Source organism: Lepeophtheirus salmonis, chromosome 3 (genome assembly GCF_016086655.4).
Source record: "Lepeophtheirus salmonis chromosome 3, UVic_Lsal_1.4, whole genome shotgun sequence".
Classification (NCBI taxonomy): Eukaryota; Metazoa; Arthropoda; class Copepoda; order Siphonostomatoida; family Caligidae; genus Lepeophtheirus; species Lepeophtheirus salmonis.
The window spans coordinates 14641596-14663880 of NC_052133.2; the positions used below are offsets into that span (position 1 = coordinate 14641596).

At 30.9% G+C, this 22285-nt stretch overlaps 1 protein-coding gene and 1 pseudogene across 3 annotated transcripts in view; one reads left to right on the top strand and one right to left on the bottom strand.

Moving 5' to 3' along the window:
- Positions 1-22285, top strand: part of LOC121114098 (uncharacterized) — a 436583-nt gene that overhangs the window by 381728 nt on the left and 32570 nt on the right. The window lies entirely within an intron of this gene.
- On the bottom strand, positions 7498-9151 carry LOC121114097 (phospholipid hydroperoxide glutathione peroxidase-like; annotated as a pseudogene).

The window sequence follows — 22285 nt, forward strand, 5'->3', positions numbered from 1 at the left end:
ATTATTCAAGAGCATAATAAAAAGTTTTTGCGATAAAATATAGATTCTAAGGAATAAGAACCCTTTTCATTATTGTGAGGGTGTATAATATCCCGGTTCACTAACGATGGGTAATCATTGGAATTTTTGAATTATATATAGCAAATTGATTATTATAAGGGACTTGTTTGATAACATTATTACTCGAGTAAATCTTCAGCTTCGTGTTGTGTTTACACTTTGGACATAGATTAATATGTACAAAAAATATGGAATAAATAATCATAATTGCTATTAAAAATATATTTTTCTGTAAGCAAATATAATACTTACAACATAGAGAAACTCTTTTCATATTTCTTTCTATCTGGCAAATAATCAATCACATTATTTTTCTTATCAATCCCCCTTTCTCATATCCTAGTCTTAGGATAATACATTGTGACATAAATGTGGATTACACAATAGAAGTATCATATAGGAACAAGAGAAATATTTTTCTATGAGCTATACATTAGTTGTCAAATTATTCTCTTCTTCCTTTCTATAAGTTAATATACTTACTCATTCAAATGAACTAAGATAATATATAATTATTATTGAAAAATTTTTCACGCTTAACATTTATTAAGCTTTGGACTTTCATTATTGTAAAAATGTCAGACCCGGCATTTAAAACAGTTCATTCAGGTAATCAAAAAAAGGAAAATATATTATGTTCAATTAAGTTCTCTTCGAATCACAAAGGTATAGTGCAATGGATTGAGGCATTGAAAAAGTTAGGGCACATCCTTTAAGCAATCAAAAAACCTACTATTGTGAATTCCATCAAGTTTGTTATTTGTAATTGTATTTATAAGCAATTTATTTATATAAGTTAGGAAAAACATTATCCTTCATTAATATATATTATAAATTTGTAAAGCATTCAATCTTTATTTGCTGCTGCCACTACTCAGAAAATTTATGTGAAATACTTAACATACCTAATATCAAAAAAGAACGCTAATTTTAGTCATAGTTTTCGTAACAAAACTTGTATCATTGCTAGAAAAATGCTTTCTTTATTTATGAGAAATTTTGTTACTAATTGGAGAAGTCCTTTCAGCAAAGTAACTTTTATTAGAAAAATTGTACTACTTATGCAAAAAAAAAAGTATCAAAATTCAACTATACGTTGTAAATAAATATAAATAGAGTATTATTAAATAAACTTTTTCCTATGAATGTTGTGTTTCCAGTAACGCAATATATAGTCTATAAATTAAGGACAGTAAAGGAAAACAACCTTGTTAGAATTTTACATATTGCTAATCTTAATGCAAATATTTTATTGAAGATTAAAACTCTTTCATTTTTTAGTTCATCGTCTAATTAATGTTATTTCTAAATTATTTATTTTTAATACCCTTGGTCATGTTATATTTTAAAATGGTCTTTTTAATTTTCCTTTGTCTACATGTTTTAAAGGAATTAATATTCGAGTATATTGTGTTATATTATAATAAGATAACTGCTCACAGCTTGACATAAAAGTTTGTTTAAATTCAACACATCAACGTTTCCAACACTGATAATGAGAAAAGAAGCGGACACATCGACAGCTGATAACAAAATTTAGTGTATTTTCTTGTGTTAGTGAGGTAAAGCCGTAAATACTCTATTTATTTGTTAGATGTCGGGTTTTTTTCCGCTTATTTTTTCCTTGTCAGTGTTTAGAGAGTTGATTGGCTGAATGCGAGTTATCTTTTGTTCGGCAGTTTTGAAAAATTCTCTACAAATATTGAATAATAATTCCATAGTTGAAAAGAATTGGCTAACAATTACGTTTTTTCTGTTTCTTTCCATATATAAGTAAAATATACAATGAAGGTAAAGGCGTAGTTGATAAAATGGCGGTTATCAGATGTCATAAATCAATTTACATAGGTAGGTCTACATAATATTTACTTCTAACTGTGTAAGTAGTTAATTAACTAAGTAAGCCAAGTGGTCAAATAAAAATCCTTGTTGCCACTATATATTTCTTTCTCAATAAGGATTGTGTAACGTCCTCACGACTTGTCTGTAGATGTACAGAAATCAAAGTAAAACTCTATAGCATTTTTAAGGATAATGATGTTTGAAAATATTTTGAAATGTGAAAAATTCAACCTCAAATTCCAGCGTTACGGACTGTCAGTACTAGCACTGACTAAAGAAAGAATAACTAAAGTTGAACCAAACTCTATAAGTTTTAGGATTGATATGCGCGGCTGAACTAGACCGTACCGAGACTGAACTGGACAAGACTGCAGTCTTCAGTCTTAAATAAGTACTAACACCAAAATATATGTGTACAGGATCCATGGAAAATCCTGTTAAATTAACTTTATATAATATAATTATATATGAGGTTGTAAGATATTATGTTTAAGCTCTAGTTGCATCGAAACTAGATTTTAAAAAAAACAGTTTTGTTAAGCACAATGGAAGCAAAAAGAGAGGCTATAATCAAGGAGGACCTGAAGAGCCTGGAGGTCAGTCCCAATCAAGCTTGAATCAGAGGGAACCATCCATCCCCAGATCAGGCAGACCAAGGTAAAAAAAACGCCCGGAGTCGTCAAGGATGTCAAGACAAGGATTGCAAGAAATCCCAGGAGGAACCTGGCCATGATGGCCAAGCATTTCAACATGGGTGCAACAACAATGGGACACCTTATCTGAGATGACCTTGGGATGTATCTCTACAAATTGAACCTGTCAAGCAAGGTCAAGGCTAAAAGACTTGAGAGAAGCAAAGGCATTCTTCAAAATCTGAGGACTGGCACGTTTCCTAACATTGTGTTGAGTGATGAGAAGATTTTCACCGTAGTACAGGTTTTTAACCAACAAAATAATCGGATTCTGGCCAAAAAGGTAAGCTGGGTGACCATGGAGTCAACAGAGTGTAGAAGCTACAGTCTGTGATGGTTTGGGTGGCCTGCCCCATTCTAGCCCCGACCTCAACGTGATAGATTACTCCACGTGGTTCATTCTTGAGAGTAGAGCCATGGTGACCCCCAGCAAGAATTTAGATCACCTGAAGATCAAACTAGGGGATGCCTTGCACTCTATGCCTATGGACATGGTGCATGCAGTATACAAGTCCTTTTCATAGAGACTTCAGAATGTTGTCAAGGCCAAGGGTGAACAACAATCAGCAAAAAGCAAAAATGGTACAAAACAAGTGTATACTCAACTCAGTACAATTAGATCCCCTGATTCCAAATATGGCCTTATTTTTTCTCTCATAGGCGCTTGGCTTCCAGAAAAAGGCCAGAAAAAGTTTAAAAGAATCTCATTGGATAGCTAAAAGTATGAATTGTAATTTTTTAAAAATAGTATCTCCATGAAGGCTCTATATCGTTGCCAATTTGAGATAAGGCCACGAGAATATTTCAAGGAAAAAACTCATTTTTGAATTGATCTCATAATAAAAGTGCATAAGTATTCGTATTTCCAACTGCAAGAGATAGAAATAAAAACAGTGAAGAAGAAATGAAAAAGAAAAAGAAAAAGGAGACAAAGAAAATATATATTATACAATTTGTTATAAAATTAAGCCTCATGTCTCAAACTGTATAAATAAATTACTTCAGCTTCATGGACACAAGATGACTCGTAGGATCCCCCTAGTGAGTGAGGGATTCCAAACGTCACTCTTGTTCGATGGAGAGAAAATAGGATCGTTACTTTTGCCCAACATTATATGGAAAGGACCCATTGAAAATGGGACGTCGGTACAACAAAGAAAAAGGTGGTAGATTTAACATAGAACAGCCAAATGCAATTTTAGTACATAATACATATATGGGGGGAGCAAGTATATAATTAATTTACGAACTAGAAAGTGGTGGTGGCCTTTTTTTCGATTTTTTGTAGATGCATCGGTCAATAATGTTTATCAACTTTACCGTTTGCAGCCTCTAGACAAAGACAAAAAAAGTTGACTTTTTAGGATTTAGGAGAGAAATAGTATACTATAAAAGATTCAAATCAGTAAGGATGAATATTATGCTGAATAACCAAAAGTAAATTTTGATATTCACTATGATAAAATAGACCACTGGATTCTCAAAGGAAATCAGAGGCAATGTGAGAAATGTTTGAAAAAGAGTAAATATTATTGTCAAAAATGCACCGTTGGACTCCATTCTGATTGTTTCAAAGATTTTCACGTAAAATAATCCAAATAAAGTATATATAGGTTAATATGTATATAGTTATCAATATATAAATATAAATAAATTTATATTGAATTTCTAATTTTGTTTTTCATTCACCTAAATAAAATATAGACAAAAAATTTACATTTTTGGACTAATTTTATGTGACCAGTGTCAGTTAAAACTGACGTAAAGAAATCAGGCCCTTAAGGCCCTAAAAAATTCCAAACTTTACAAAAAGTGCATTTTACATTTAACCCAACAAGATGTGACAAATCTTTTATATCTTTTGATACGAAAATCTTAGTTGGGATAATATGGGTTAATAAACATTAAACAGAACTTTTTGTGAACCATTTATAAACATGAAATTCTTTATTAGGGTTTTAATTAGGGTGAATTAATTCGAATGGATTACTAAGAGCTAAATAAAAAACCCTGGAAGAAGAAAAAAATATATAATGAATTAAATAAGAATGCATACTACAGAAGCATAGAATAATTAGTAGACTTAATTAATGAAAAGTAGAAAAGCTTTTTTTCCAAATTAAGAGAAAAGGAGTGATAATAACTAAATGATATGTATTAATGTTGAAGTTAATCTATTTCATTTCGAGGAGTAAACACCCAATACTTTATATATGTATATATATATATAAGTAAGATATTAATTGCACAATTTAATAATTTTCTAAGTATTTAATTAAAGATTAGAACTAATACATTATGCCCTTCAAATTACGTTAATAGGATCAATTATTAAGTAAAGAAGGTCTGCTTTCTTCAAATATGTAGTTCCAAACAGAATTAGGCTTAATTATAGAGAGAGAAAATATGGAGAGGCAATTTGGCATAGTGAGGTAGTCGTATATTAAAAATTTTAGTCTACTGCTATGAACAACAGCTACGGAAAAGGGTAATTAAGTTTAAAGTCAGCCTAGTTGAAGAAGTTGGTTGGTAAATTTTTGATATTACCAATGTATGGGGAATCTCTGAATTTTAATCCACGCAGTGTGAATTTTTGATGAGACGAGATTGACAACACTGGGAGAATGTCATTTGTGGTGTGGTTATGGTCCCATCAAGAATTTTATTCTCGAGTTCATGGTGACACAGAGCAAATGGAAAAATAGCAAAGCATTTATCAACCCACCGACTCAACTCTCCATTTCTTTTTTACTCGGGACAATGACCTCAAAAACAATAATAGACGCATTAAAAATGGCAAAATCTCAGAGGTCAAACTGAACATCATCAATTGTGACGGACGATAAAGTAGACCGGGAACAAAAGTGGTTCCATTATCAAATAGCTACGTCCTCCCTCTAAACTAACAAATCAGAAGTGGGGAATAAATACTTCACTTTCTGTCCCTTGGCAATTTAAATTTCAGAACGCCTCTTCTTCCTATTCTGTTCGTACTGCAAATAATTAACAGATTGGATGAGATAGTAGCAAAAAATGGAACTGCAGAATTACAAAGGTCGATTGCGCCAAGTCACCAAGAAAAATTCAAAATAGAAGCCTTGATATCAATAGTCATTCATGTATGCAGTAATGACGAATAAAAATGTAATACATCAAAGGATGAAAAAGATGGTCAAAAGATCAATATCCATGATGGAGAGTTTTGATGATAATGGGATACTGGTTAAGAAGTGAAGTGTTGAATTTGTATATTTTACTTCTTCTTTTTTTCGCTATAATTTTATAAGTTAGTCTTATTTTTCAAAATCAAAATATTTAATACAAAATAAGTTGATTTATTGGGATTAGAGGTTTTTTTACATATAAATTTGAGACAGTGAAATGGCAGTTGGAAAAATGGGATATCAGTCAAAAAATTAATGAATTTGTTACTTGGATGTGAATAATTTATAATATTTATTAGCTTGGAAAGAGGGGGGAATACAATATTGCTTATAAATAAAGGTCATATTACAAAACGTTAACCGTCTTTTATAAAAACAATATCAATTAATTTCAATACTTTTTTTTAAATGTTTAACGATTCCAAAGAATAGCCTCGAAATGGCCTTGGTTAAGTATTCAAATCGGCAAACATTGACAGTCAGCAATTTTTTTTTTTTAATGTGGCTGGATTGAATCATGAAAATAAAATTATCTGATCAAATTTTTGTTTATAACATCTATAAACTTTATTATTTGAATAAAATTAAAATAATACATTCTTATATGAATAAAACAGATTTTTTATCTTTTTAAAACATTTAGTATATTAGAGTATTTTTTATTTCAATGATAAGTCAATAATTTATTTTTGTTTTCAAATCAACAATGCTCTAAAAAGGGTTTTCTAAAAATATAATCCTACTTAATATCACAAAGATAACATAAACGCGACGCTTACAATACAAAGTGTCAGATATTACAAAAATACTTAGTAAATATTATGGACTCTTATCATATTACGTAAATGTCATGTACAAGATTTTGGACTTCTTAAAACGTAGTTTCTTCATGAAATACCTATATATGATTAAATATCCAAATTCTTGTTTTGTCGAGATCAATCCAGTTACATTAGTAATAATAATTTATTAATACTTCTTCTCTTTACAATAACTATTACTTTAAAATAATACTTATTTTTGCATTATCAATAGACATAATTTTAAGAAAATAATTATTTTTGACTCTTATACAATTTATAAATCTGATTTTAGTGTTATCCTACATGGAATACAAAACGATCTAAAAGATTAGTCTGAAATTTAGCAAGTAGACGTATAAAACAACCAAGGATGTAATTATTATATTTTTTTTTTTGGGCCTCTGAGTTAACTAAGATGCTGTTTTTGACCAAAAAAAACTGATTTCCCTTCTCTCTGTCCTCTCATCTTCTCTCTGTGTCTCTTTCTACATTCCTATCTCTGTGTTTCTTTACTTTTTTTAACCTTCATTCTTTGTTTATATTATCTTCTATTCAGCCCTGCGATGCAAACACCCTCTCCTAGTAAATTATATTATGAATCTGTACAGGCAATAGACCCCCAATAAATATGAATAAGCTGATCAACTATACTCCTTTTCCCAAAAAAAGTCGTCTATTTGAATACTTAGAGAAAGAAATCCTAGGAATTAAGAATAAGCTTGAATATATCTCTGTTCATGGATTGTTACCTCAAATAGAAAATGGAAATGTAGGTCGTTGTTGTTTTTGTTTAGTTTTTTGTAGACTCGAATTGGATATGTAGTATAAGAACTTTTTCCCACATCTATGATTTTTACACTTCCTTCTACAAAAAATAACGTAAAGATGATAATTGACAGCCCATTGGCCCATAAACTTGAACTTAAAAAAATTGCATTCACTATTTTTTTCATTTATATTTTGATTTAATTCAAAGAAAAGGGTACCTTTACAAAGAACAACAAAATCTATGCAGAAAAAAAATTAGGAAAAACCGTAGAAAAACTTATTAAAAAATAACACGGATTCGATACAGAAACAAATATGATAAGTGAATAAACATCAGATTTGCACCACTTTTACAAAAAGTTGAGGTGACTTTCGTCATAAGATCAAACTCGTTCATATTTCTTAAATGATCGTCAGGCATTATTCGATTTAAAAGTACTTCTTGATTTCTTCTTCAACAATCTGTAAGAAAAAGAGACGCAAATGAATGATTAAATCATGGAGTAATTCATATTTTATAGTGTTTTTACTGGTATGGGGTCTTGAGAAGGAGAGAATCTGGCAACGGGAACACCATTTTTATCGATAATGAACTTGGTGAAATTCCATTTGATAGACCTAAATGAAAAAAAAATATATATAGAAGTAATCAAGCAAGTGTGTCAAGGCCATACTCTCCAGATTCATCAGTTAGTTTGCTCTTCAAATACTTAAACAATGGATGAGCGTCCTCTCCATTGACATCAATTTTTGAAAACATGTCAAACGTGACACCGTATGTAGCTGCAAATTCTTTGATTTCTGCATTTGTTCCGGGCTCTTGACTACCAAATTGATTGCAAGGAAAGGCTAAAATCCGTAAACCCTCAGTTTCAGAGTATTTTTTGAATAACTCTACCAATTGAGTATAGTTTACTTTGGTCCTGCCTCATTCGGTGGCAACGTTGACAATGATGCAGACATGGCCCCTGTATTTCTCCATGGATACTTCATTACCATCAATATCAAGAGCTGTGAAGCCATAAATATTATCCTGTGTATGTCAAGAACGAATAATTTAAGTTACTTTAGAAACAAAAATGTGTTGTATTTGAGAAACTTACATTAATTTTTGCTGAAGTCACTGATCCCAGACTTGCCGTAGCAAGCAGGAATGAAATTAATAATTTCATTTTAACAAGATGAGTTGCTTTACGGAACTGACGAATTGATATTTTAGACTGAAATAAATAATTGTTTTTGTTAACAAAAAGTTATATTATCTACTCATTTCAATGATTCAAAGTTATCTTGTTTTGAGTTTATTTAGTTATCTCAAAGGAGAACTTCCTTTGACACTTTTTAACATATTACACAAAAAACTATGACTAATTTTCTCAATCTTTATCAAAAATATTCTCCTGGCCTCTTTTTGAGTATCCAATGAACATGATTGTGGTTTACTTATATTAGTATAGCGACTTTATTGTTACTTAAACTTAGTAGGCCTGATTGAATGTTGGCGGAAAAAAAAGAATCTAAAGGTACTACAAAATATGTTTGGCCATTTTTAAAAGAAATGAAAATACAAAAAGATATATAAGTCTTTGGATCAATTCAAATCTATGACCCTCAAAGTGAATACGCAGTAAACAAAATGTTTCATTAAAACAATTGGGGTTATATTCTAAAATATGGCTTACTAGGAGTTTAATTAAAGAGTTTGGACTCGAAGAAAAGATGAGTTAAACTTGATGAGTTTTAATAAGAGCGTTTATTAACACTTACGTAAAGGAGTTAGAAAATACTAATGTGTATATGAAATTTAAAAGTAGGAGCTTATATAGTCGCAAATAACCTGTGGGTTGTTATCGTTTTCTTTATTTCGTGCCAAAAATAGATTTGAAACCTGTTTCTTGTTTATGCGGTCTTCCTTTGTTCTCATGAGTAAAAAGAGAATGTATTTTTATGACCTGACCATTGACATAGGTGTGGGGGTACTATAGATGTTCCCCCTTTGTGAAATTGCGTCCTTCCAATTTATGTTTTTTTGGGATGTTGAACTTCCTGGTTCAACTTCCTGGTTCATTTGATCCATATTTTGTAGAAATCCATACAATTGGACGAGTGAAACGGAAGGTCCCATTTCTTGTCCAGTGATTTCTTCGATTACTTTGTCTATAAAATCTGGAAGTAAATAATTAATATTTAACACTGACTCTTTCTCCATTAATTAATCATTCCTTGTACTTCCGCGCTTGAATCTAAGAAGATTTGTATTTCACTCATAATGATTTTCTTAGATCCTTAAGCGATGTAATAACCCTCTATCTTGAGGTCACAATTGAAAGATATTTTTAATTTTTCAATTCCCAAGATCCTTGTAGAATAGCAAGTGTAGTGTTTGTCATGGTACCATTTTTCCGCCAGCATTGAGCCTGAGCTATTTGTTCAATGTTAGTTGCCATTAGAATCTTATCCACATCGATTTGTTTGATCCAAACCCCATGTGAGTGATGCATTTTTTCTGACAAAACTTATTAATCGACTGTTTATCCAGATGTAATAAAACAGGTAAACACTCTGTCTTTCATGTTCGAAGGACTCGAAGGTGAGAACATAGCCGTAGTCGCCTGAATTGATTATAATAAGTAAGATCTGTTACCTTAAATTCCAAAAAGGTTCATTCGAATTTAACTGGTAACCTGCATATTAGAGTTAGTTATTAGTAATTTTTTTGGACTTTATTAAGTAGTCGGTTTTGTAAGTTAAAACTCATGATGTAACTTTTGACAGAATACAAATATAGATAAATAATTATGAATTTTATATTTATTCATCCATTTAAATATAAATTTTTCAACAACAAATACAAGATTCAGTTTGGTCAACATTACAAAATAGCAAACACTCTACTGTATATAGAGGCTACTCCTTCATCTTCAGCTGAATTAAGAAAAAGTGACACCAAGGTTGCTCCAACTCGATCCCCTAGTTTCTTGGCGTGCTTAATTGGCAGTAGATTCGGTGTTAATACTCTACACAGAGCTTGTTGAATTCTGTAATTTTATTCTTAACTGATTTCTAGGATTACCGTTACGTTCGCTGCATTCTCGATTTGGCATATCCTGTAGTTCATCCGACGTCCTTTTTCTAGGAATTGTTTCTCAACATTGGCTAGTATTATAAGCAATATTTGAAGAGTTATCATATTCTTCCCCAATCTCATAACTGTCTTGAGCATATCCAGTTCATAATGATGATCTTCTCCATGTACAAATAGTCCGTCTATTATGCTTTTTGAATGTAAAACCTCCAAGTAATCCAATTCTGACTGCTGCTTGGTTCTTTGAGGTTTGTTGGTTGTCTCTATTCCATATCCAGAAACTTGTCATCTTGTCCTGCCTGACCTGAGGGTTGAAGAAATACGTTTTGACTCATTATCACTTGTTGCTGGGGAAGAGGCCCTTCTTTTTTCTCCTTGACATCGTTGATTTTTCTCTTCAATTTCATCAAGTTCTTTGAAGGATGTCTCGTTCTTCTTATTCTCTGCCAGTTTTTTGCTAATCTAATTTTCTTCGTCGGTTGTATCACGTGAGTGTTTGAGTTGTCTTCTTATCTCTTCTGTGAGTTGCCCTTCACTCATCCTCTTCCCTGTTGTGTGACCTCCTTGCAGGGCTGTCTCCATAATTTTTTTTTTTTTCTTCCCTTTTTTGTTAGTTTTCTTCTATTTCCTATGAATATGTCTGTGTTTCCATTTTTTTTTTCACAGACATCATCTTCTTGTTGATTTCATTGATATGTGCATTCAAATTTTTCACCTTTTTTACATTTAGTACCTCGTAATCTGTCCTTAGCTATTACTTTAATAAATTTATATATCTGGATCCTCCCTTGGCCAGCATTTATAACTTCTAATACTTTGTATGGTCTATTATAATATGTCGCAAGCTTTCTGGGTTTGAAGTTCCCATAGATATGCATTGTCATTTGTTCAAAGATGTTGGTTGAACTTTTACTTTCTTGTTGAATATTTCAAGATTCTTGAGGTGTTCATCTAATTGTTGGATTCTAATGAGTTCGTTGGTTAGTAGTGGTATTATTCTTAAGTGTTGAATCAATTGGAATTGTAGGAACTATTGGATGTGAGCCTGTAAGTAAATAGAATGGTGATTAACCTATACTATGGAGTATTATAAGCCTAGCTTGGGATGATGCTCCTAGTTGACACTTGTGTCATTTGTTTATGTGTGAGTCTTCTTGATCCAGAAATACTCTGATGCTACTTTCCAAGTCTAGGTGTAGTCTCTCAACTGGATTGGTGTGTGGTTAATATGCTTGAGTTTCATGTTTCACAATACCCAATTCGAAAAAACTTGCTTATAATGTTTTGAGACGAATTGACTTACTTGATATGTAACCAATCTCCATCCTGTACCATAACGGGGAATTAATTATGGAACTAATATATCAATTACTCTTTCCGTTGTCACATCTTTGATTGCAAAATCTTCTGGTTCATTTGTACATGCATCGATGAAGGTAAGCATGTACCTGGGATGAGTAGCATATCCATTATAGATAGGTCCAATTATATTGTGTATATATGTAAAATTCTTTTCATCTTTCTCCGATCGCTGATAATGTTTGTCTCATTTTTTTATTTGCTTTTGGATTTCTCAACTTTGCTTATAAATAAACCAACATCCTCCATTAGTTGTTTCAATTTATTTGTTTTGGTTATTTCTGGATGTGCACATATGCATTGGTTCGTCTTTCCAGTTTTGTAAACCATTTCAAATTAATATTCAGCTAATTTAGTTTGCCATCTATAAAGTATTCCTGAAAGAGAATTTGTTTTCATTAACCATGGCAAGAGTTGATGATCAGTTTGGATAATGAATTTTCTCACTAAAATTAAGTATTTAATATGTTTTAGAAATGTTACTTTTGCAGATTGTTATTTTTTCAACATTGTATAATTTTGTTGGCTCTTGTTGAGTATTTTGCTTCCATATGCAATAAGATGTTCTTAGTTCTTTATTGTTATCTCCCATTTGTGTTAGTACAACTCCAATTGCAAAGTTTGTGCTGCCGTTTCTACTATAAACTATTGTTGAAATTTGTAGTAAATAGTATTGATTTTTCCATTACCTTTTCTTTGAATGCTTTGAAAAGTTTTTCTTGTTCTTCACTCCAATTGTATTGGGCTTCTTGTTGTACCAACTTTGTGAGAAGCTCTGCTGTTTTGATGTAAGAAACAATTACATTCCTATAATAATGGGTTTTACTGAGACCTGTTTGAAGATCTTTGATGTTTTCTGGCTTGGGCCAATCCTTGAATGCTTCAATTAATTTCTCGTATGGTAAAATTTGAATTTTAGTAATGGTATGCCCTAACCATGTTGTTTGAGGGACAAATAAGTCAGTCTTGTCATCTTAACCCTGAGGCTAGCTTGATCAGGTCTGAGAAAAATTCTGAAAATGTTGATAAGGTTTCTATAAACGTCTTAAGAATAATGAGGTTGTCATCAAAGAATCCCTATTGTCCTCTCCTGTCAATATATGGTCCGTATATCCTTTTCATAAATCTTACGTAACTTCCACACGAATTCTTTGGTCCAAAAGGCATACTTAGGAATATGTACATTCCCAGCAGAGATACTAGTGTAAGCCTCTCCAAGTTGAGGATTGGTAAGCAGTTCAAGTAAATGAGCTATAGGACATAAAACGGATATAAATGACGATAATATTTGGCAAATATGAGGGATCTGTCTTTCTTCTTCACTTGGATGATTGCAGATACCCATTTGGAAATTGTAACTGTCACTATTTATACATCTTGGCATTTATCGAATTGCTGTTTTATTGATTCTCTCATTACTGGGTTCATTGGTGATTGGTTTACGTCTTTGTCAGGTCGTTCTATATTCATGGGCTGGTTGTTACCTGATCATTTTATCATTGTGAGAGTTCATTCCAATTATTCACTCAGGTACGCTTTGAGAGAAAACTCCTCATCCACAACGTCGAATCATTGGTTTCTTTTGTCCACAAAGCCTTGAAACCGGGATGAACCCATATTTTTCCATAAAAATACGAGTTGTCTATCCAACTTTTCTTTGATTACTGATATCGTTTGTACAATGGCTTCACTATGGAAAGGAACTTATAGTTAATTTCCCCTTGCTTCCCTTTTCCCAATCTTTGGATTTTGTTAAGGAGGTTTGATCCCCTGTAACCAGTCTTTTAAATTGTCCTTAGAGTATTCACTTCAGTAGTGACCTATCTTGTTACACTTAGAACATTTGACAATTTTCCATCTTTGCTTATAACTATAGGCCTTTTTTTTGATGTCCTGGTGTCTGGATAAATCTTTTTCTTCAGTTATTTGTTGTGCAATCACCGTACTCTCTAATGTAACGTGAGCCGAGGACAGATGAAGAATGCAGGTTTTCTTCTGCATCTTAGATGTTGAAGTTATAGTAAAGGGTACCAGACATGGTAGGGATATTGCGTCAACCTCTATTGGTTACTCAGCCATAAAACGTTGATTCCTTGTTTTTTTAAGCCTCAATATGTCCTCTTTTATCAAATGTCATGTCACACATCAGATCCCGATTTCCAATTCCCTTTTTTTAATATTTCAAATCTCTTATTTAATTCTGTTCTCAATGGTTCTCGCCATATTGAGGGCTTCATTATCTGTGAGATTTGGCATTTTTTCAATTTGTATGTGAGTTTTCTCAGCTACCTTTCGATCACGAAGACCCCTGATGAAGGAGAGTTTAAAGGAATCTTAAGCCGGTTTAGCTGTGTTGTGATATGCTGATGTCCATAGAGCCTGGCATACTGTGAAATACCTTTACAGGTCTTCATTGTCTCTTTGAACTATACCCTCCAATTCAATGAGAGCCTGCTCCCGTGCCCCAATCTTGTTTAGTTGTCTATCAAGTTTATCTATAAACTGATCCAGTGATGATATCTTCTCCAGCGGTTTTCCATCTTTTATACGACTCCTTACTATATTTTCTATAGCCCCTTGAATACTACAGTCTCATCAAGTGAGTATAGCCCTGACCTTCCCTGCCATTTGCTTGTAAGTCCAGTTTCAAGATGATCAGCAATTGGGTCTTCCAAGCTCAGAAGTTTCCATCAATCTTATAAGTGGGTTATGATTCACAGATCTGAATCGTCATCTTTGTTATTACCTTGATTTAAGTTGGAATAATAAGTTTCACAATATGTCGTTCCGTTCCCCTAAGATTTATCAGCTTTCTTGAAAATTTCCAGATCATGATAATAAAAAAAGAACTATAATTAATTTTCCAGAGAGGATTATACTGAACAAAAATTGTGGTAGGTGGGTAAAAAGAAATGATTACTTCATTTGTAATTCAAATATAATAGTTTAAAAATCGCGGGGGAAAAAGTACACGTAAATGCATGGACTCTGTATCAATTAATAGATAACAAACGCTACCAGTAGTTCTAAAAAAGAATTTATTAGAACTCAAGATTTCCTTATTGGATCAGTCGGCCGTAGAACCAAGGGATAGTTCCCAAAATTTCAATTATATTGGTTTTTTATAATTTATCATGACTATAGTCATACTTGAGCTAAAATATCTAAATGCAGCGCCCCTCCCGACCATATATTTGTGCCTCTTATTAAAAAATTGCTTCCTACGGCCCTAAATCATAAGGGGAAATACGACACGTTTTGTCATCATCATTTGTATATCCTAACAATACAAAATTATAACCATTTTCGTTTTCAAAAAAGTATCTGCGTAGAATTTATTATTTTGATAAACTTTGTTCGAAAGTTTAAATGTACATTGTGAATAACATATTTGATTACTGCATATTCAAATGTTAGAATGGATCTACATACTTGCCAGCTACTCACTCGATTTGGTTTATGGCAGTTAAACTATAATTTGAACTTTGTTTTTGTTACTTTTATTAACATAGTCCCTCATTGAACTTGAATAAAATATCCTGTTGATAAGACTTAAGAGTAATGATTCTTACACTTTTTAGAGTGTGTATCACATGAGCAAAGAATATTTAGATTTATAAATGGATGAAGGCCATCCAAAAGTTAAGGCCGATTTGAATGATCCTTCAAATATCAAGAAACCTCTAGTGCTGAATTTCTTTATATATGCATTGGAGGTTTGGAACCTCTATGCATCCTCAAAAAATGTTATATGGAGAACTTTGATCTGTAAGATATTTCTTTGAAGACATTTGTAAAAACCATCTCCTTTGAAAATATATTATAAATTCAAAAAACGATCAATCTTTATTTTTCCACAGCCACTACTCAGCATAGGGAGATATATTTGGTAATAATTTTCCTAACAGGGAAAACATCAATGCTACATTAAATTTGTTTACTTAAAAGAAGGATCTTTCATTTAAAAGTAAATAGAAGGAAATCCGTAATGAGAAAGATTTACTTCTCATCAAATAAGGAAAATTAAATGGTAAATTATATTATATGAAAAATAAGTCATTTATTTTCTATTAATGTTAATTTCCCAATTTTTTATAGTCATATATATTATTTTTGATAAAAATTATTTTGATTGATTCTAATTTCTTACAAAGTTTTCAAAACTTTAGTTTATGTAGCTATGTTTCTTAGTACAACTAAGTGGTTTTATCTGTTTTATTCCTTGTTAAAGATACATGAGAAACATAGAAGGGGGCACTCAAAAATTAGATAACTTACGTTCAGGTTATCCTCTATTATTTTTTTTAAATCTATATACCTCTTCTATTATTAATTACTTTTTATTTGACTACTTTATATTAACCATGCTGTTACAGGGGATTAATATATATAAAATATGTCTTTTAAAGCATAAATTAAAAAAAATATATTGATATCCATCCACTACTAGAAATCTCCGGTCTACTTATGATAGGTACCGGTCAACTACTCTTATATATTATTGGATTTGTAATATTTTGTATCTAAATCACACTTTAGTTGGTTGGCTACTTAGCACAGAGAAAAAAATAGTTGTAACTAATCCATGGCATAAATACACTTTTTTTTATGAGCTACAAGTATTTTTAAAATATTTGAGTTTCAATATATCTAATGCATTCAAAATCCACTTTTTAAAATGTATGTTTTTTAATCATTAAGGGTTTATCCAACAAATATATTGGATTTTGATATGAACAAAATTCTACAGTCAACATGCATTGCAGGAACCTATTTTAGACCCATGTTCCCTTTTAATATTTGTAACGTACCAACGTATTGGCACTTTTGGAGAGGATGGGCCTATTAATACATCGTTGAGATTAAGCATTCTTAGTGAATGATGGAGTCGGAAAGACAGATATTCTTAAAAAATTAGTAGTAGATCCTAACAAAGTCAAATCCTAGTGGATAGGGAAATTCGGCGTGGATTTCGTTACCAGAGGTCCCCCTGCATATGAGCACTTCTATGTTCATGAACTTAGAAAACTGCAAGCGGGTAAGGAGTAACAATGACGTAACATAAGTTCAAAAATGCCCTTTTTCATATTTTTATTGAAAAAAAAACACACAATTTTCAGTTTTATTTGACAAATGTATACTTATACTTAAAACAGAGGCCTGTGATACCCCTAATATTGGAATTAAGTAGTTTTATAAAATCTGTGAAATATGAATTTCATGGGCCTTATTTTTATAGATAACTATATGCGTGAATATTTATATCTAAATAATACTTTTTACCCATAATAATATGACATATGACCTTTTGAACTTATGGTATGCCATTGTTGTAGTTTCTCAGTTTGTCAACCCCATTTGGAGCAGGATCGCTGGAGCCTTTGCTTACAGGTTTATAAGGCTTATATGGATGAATACGAGTCCCGAATTCGAGTTTCTACCCTCAAGAGGATTTAATTTGAGACTTTTTGAGTTGGGTTTAAAAATAGTTTTGAAATCTTTCAAAATTAACATGGAAATATATATAAATAGTTTATCCTTACACCAAGTGATCAAAAAATAAAAAATAAATAGAGAAAAAAACAGGAGATATTTGGGAATAAAATATCAAATTTTGATATATCGATTTATCATGGTGTAAAATTTACACCATCTAAATCAGTCAGAGTTAAAGTAACCTTTTTTTTTAGTTAGAACAACGGATTATTATATTAATGAAGTTCATAACCTTTTAATGTAATAAAAATAAACAATTGTGACGTCATATATCCTATTTGTCAGCAAAAGTATTTGTTCAATCCTGAGCCCATTTTGTTGCCCCTATTCATTTTAATAACAATTCTTAATTTTGTCTCAATTTTGCCTCCCTTTCGATGAAAGTCTATATTCCAATGATATCCTCACCTTTCCATATTATTACCAGGAAGACCCTAGAAACCTTTCACTTTGTTTAAGCTTCCAAAAGATCACTTTTATACACAGATCTGCACTCCTCAATAATAAAAGACGTGTGTGGAAATTCATAATGAGGATTTGTTTGGGAATTATAACTGTAAATTAAACTGGGAGTAGAATTGAAGAATTCTACAGCATAATTCCTGATCGTCCTTATTTGATACTCAGTGGGATTTGTGTTCATTACCTTCATCTCATAGCTGCTTACAGCTAAGTTAATGAAACGGCATGGCAATTAACCTGCTCTCGTCTCAAACATTCTTCAAATTGTCTTAGTTACCATGTAAATTTTAAATTTATTAAACATACCGAACATGCAAACAATTTACAACCCAACTTATGCAAGAGAAAACTGTAGCTATTTCTATGTGTGAACTCATTCTTGTATGTGTTTAAATGTATTTGCATAATATCTAGATTGTAGTAACACAAACAAAAATTATTTCCGGTTGTTGTTCGTAATAGACAAAAATACAAGGTTTTATTTGAACAAAATTACAATATTTGTAGCAAAAATAAAGGATTAAGTATACAAAAGTATATTATTTTTCATCCATGTATTTTTTTTATAATATAATTATTATACATAAGCAACGCTACAAATTATGTGGAAAATATCCCATTTTAATATAATCAAATTATGCTACAAATTTATTAGACATGTTATTCGATAGTATCAGCAATTATTTGATTATTATGCAGTAAAGGGGTGGTTCATATTAAAGCTTGCAAGCCAGTTGAAAAAAATAAAACGCTGTAGTGACTTTATTTCTAAACTGATTTTATTAAAATGTTCACAAAAATCAGCATTATATACTCTCCTCCAAAGATTCTTCAAATTGTCAGAATTACCTTTTTTTTTGTTGTGTTGTTGTTGTTTTTTGGCATTTTTACAAATATCCGTAGGTTTTCCATCTGTAGTTTGAAAAAGTTGATATCTTTTGTCCCTATTTAATTTCATACCCATTTTATATCATAGGTCTTGAGGAGGAGAGAGATAAAAAGAGAGTTGTGGAGGAAGAGCATCACCACTCTTCCACATCTACTAAAGTACCAGGATCTCTAAATTCATCTGATGTGTGATATCAAATGTCACAGATTATCTGCTTGTTCCCTTTTCCATCCATAAATTTCAAAAAAGTAGACGCCACGAACTCGATTTGATACATCAGTAATATTTGGAAAGCAAAAATTTATTATGCTTATAAACAGATATATTGATATATATATATATATAATGACAGTTGTATATAAAATCACTAATAATTGTTTGCTTCCTAAGCAAAATTTGATTACTTTCTAATACATTGGATATTTATTTTCTCTAAAGAGTTATTTAACCTATAAATGAACAACTTCGGAACAAATTAATCACTACCAACAAAATAAGACTAGAACAAGTACATATGTCACAAAATAGAACTTCTGAGTAGTTATTGAAATCATTACATAAGTGAAATATAATAATATTCTGTTTGTATCATTATATAAAAGAGTTTGTGTATCATTTTTCATTATACAGCTATTATTTTATAGTTAGAAAGTCCCGTTCAATTAGTATGCTGTACTTGCGCATACAAAAATAATGTATATTTTAGTACATGTACATAGGGTTAAAGTACATTCAATGTAAGTGCTAAAAAAAAGTCCCTTTAATGGTTAATCAAATGGCACATCATAAAGATAAATGGAAAAAAGTTTCTTTTTTTGGCAAGAGTTTGAATGGAAAATAATATACTTTTTAATTAAATGAAATAGTATCTTATGAAAACATATACAAAGTACGGGAAATTAACTTTTTTTTTTATTATGCATGGTAACCAGCCTGTAGAAAAAGTAGTGTAGTGGGCGTACTTTCATTGAAGAGATGTCATTATAAAGTTTTCTTAAAAATAGTGCCAATTACTTTCATGCATTAAAGTGGTGAGAAATGTTCGTTTGCCGTCGAAAATAAATAATACCAAAAATGACAGAATGTTTCATAAAATTAAACTAATTGCAATTTAATTTGAAATCTTGAGATTTATTTGTAAAATTTATAAAAATAAGTATGTATACTCCTTTTAATGATATACAAAATGAAGATTTTTATTGGTTCTTTAATTGGTGCAATGGAGTTGCACTGATTAAGAATAAGTCAATATTACACATTTACTCCATGTGATCTAAGAATCTTCTTTGAATTCCATATACATAAAGTATATTTCCTTCTGTAGGAACGACTGGGGCGAGAAACTACGTACATTGACTTCAAGAGAATAATTTTTCCTTAATTTTTTTTAAATCGGGTAATAGGAACCGTGTTTTTCATGGAAAACAACATTTTTAAGTTCTTTGCGAGATTGCAAAAACCAATTACGTAATCAACTAATTATTTGTAATTTTAATTAAACTTGGCATCTTTTGTAAATAATAATTACAGCACTAAAATCTCTCAAAAAAAGTTATTTAAAGAGGAATAAAAATATCACTGGGTATTAAAATACTGACGTTTGGTTCATTCAGAATGTGGAGAATGATTCGAATTGATTAAGATTTTCAGAACTATGAAAAAAAACCTTTAAATTATGTAAGAAAAATCAAACTTTTTAAATTCCCTATTGAAAAAAGGAAGCTATGTTGCTCCACCCTATATTATGTGGTTGACTATTCACTAAAGATTTTGTGCTCTGTAGTGTTGCATTCAAGATCAAACCTGAAACGAGACAGTATGAACTGTTGATCTAAAAAAACGAAGTATTTTATTTTTTTAAATATTGTCAATTTATGCATAAATAATGAAAAATATATATTTGGAGTAGAGTGTTTTCATGTGACATCTTTACATCAGTAACTATTAATTTGCTTAAATTCAAATGTAACTGTCTTTCTTTGACATCAAGTAGTATTCAGTTAAGGCGCTTAGTTTTCTTTATTTTTAAATCCGTTTAATGCAGTTTCGGTAAGATTTGTTGGAGATTGATTCATTATATTTAGTTTTAAAAATATCAACTATGAGCCCCAATATGGTGGCGTCTTGAATCATGATGCAATATATAACGTCAATGAAAGCACTCATTATTGAAGTAATTGACATATTTTAATATAAATACTTCCAACTCATTACTAGTTGACTGCATTGTTTGCTCATCAATTTAAATGGTCCAGACTCGTAATCTTATTTATTTATATTGATACGGTAAGCCAAAAAAAAACATATTTATTGTTATTTAAAAAGCATGTAAACTTTTAGAATGTCTAAATCAGTTTGATTCATTATAAGTATCCTAAACCGAACATTAGTTGGAAACCTGTAGATGAAATTTATTTCATTCAATGCCTGCTTAAAATTAAATTACGGCGTTACCTCAAAAACACATAAATTTACATAATATTTTACTTCAGCTGTCGATGTTTCCTCTTCTTTTCTTCAAATTTGTGCTCATGACGTTGGTTGGTTAAGTTCAAAGGAGCTGTAATTAAGCTATTGAGTACTACCCAAACATTATTGAATAATAAATCCATAGGTTGGAAAAATTTGGCTAACGACCAATAGATTTTGAGTCTCCTTTCTATTTATTTTCCCAGAAAAGGTTGCAAAATACAATAAAGGTAACAACATTCTCTATCCTAAGAAGAAAAATCAACTTTATGTCTATTATTTGTATTCAATTCTTTATATTAACACATAAACTAAAGTGACAGACTTTGTTTTATGACTTTAAGGATATGTGTAAACGCTGTACTTTATTTCTATATAAGAACAAAGCTGTTGTCAATTGAAGAAGATTTTCAAAAGCAATACGTCATAACAAAGAATGTATATTATAATCTCCCCTAATTATTAACATCCATAGGTAAACATCAGACCATCCCATTTTTTTTTTTTTTTTTTTTTTTTTTTAAATAAATCTTTTGTATAAAGACCTCTTCTACTTGGGAGAATATAAAATGACTTGGCAAAAGTTTGAAACTTTTCAACCCATTTCATTCAAAGATGCATTCAAAAAAGCAAAAAAAGTGTATAGAGAAATAATTAATTAGATCATACATATTTTTCTCTTAACAACACATCATTTTTTGAATTAATGCTTAACTCAATTTAGCCAGTAATCCCATCCTAGAATAATTATAGCACCCTCAACTATACGATTACGCTTCTAGAATACTTTTACATTCAGTCAAAACAAATAAGAATCCCTGATCATTGCGAAAGACTCGAGTGTATCCCACTCTTACAAGTAAAGTATCGTTTATCCATACGCATATTTCTTTTTTTAAATTTATTACATTCGCTTCATATATAATAAAAAATATAATTCCAATATCTTATAATTTTATAAAAAACACAATTTCCAATTATTAATCATGTTTATTAAAATATATTTTTGAAAGTGATCCTTTTACATACACTCATACACCTTTGGGAGTAAATATGCAGAGAATAGCTTTAGGTTATATCTCCCATCAACTTTGCCGGGTGACTTAGAAGGAGAATGCTACCTTGGGTGCATTTCATTTTAAGATGAGTAAAGTGTCTTTCTAGAATTGGCCAAATACGCAATGATTTTATCCCTT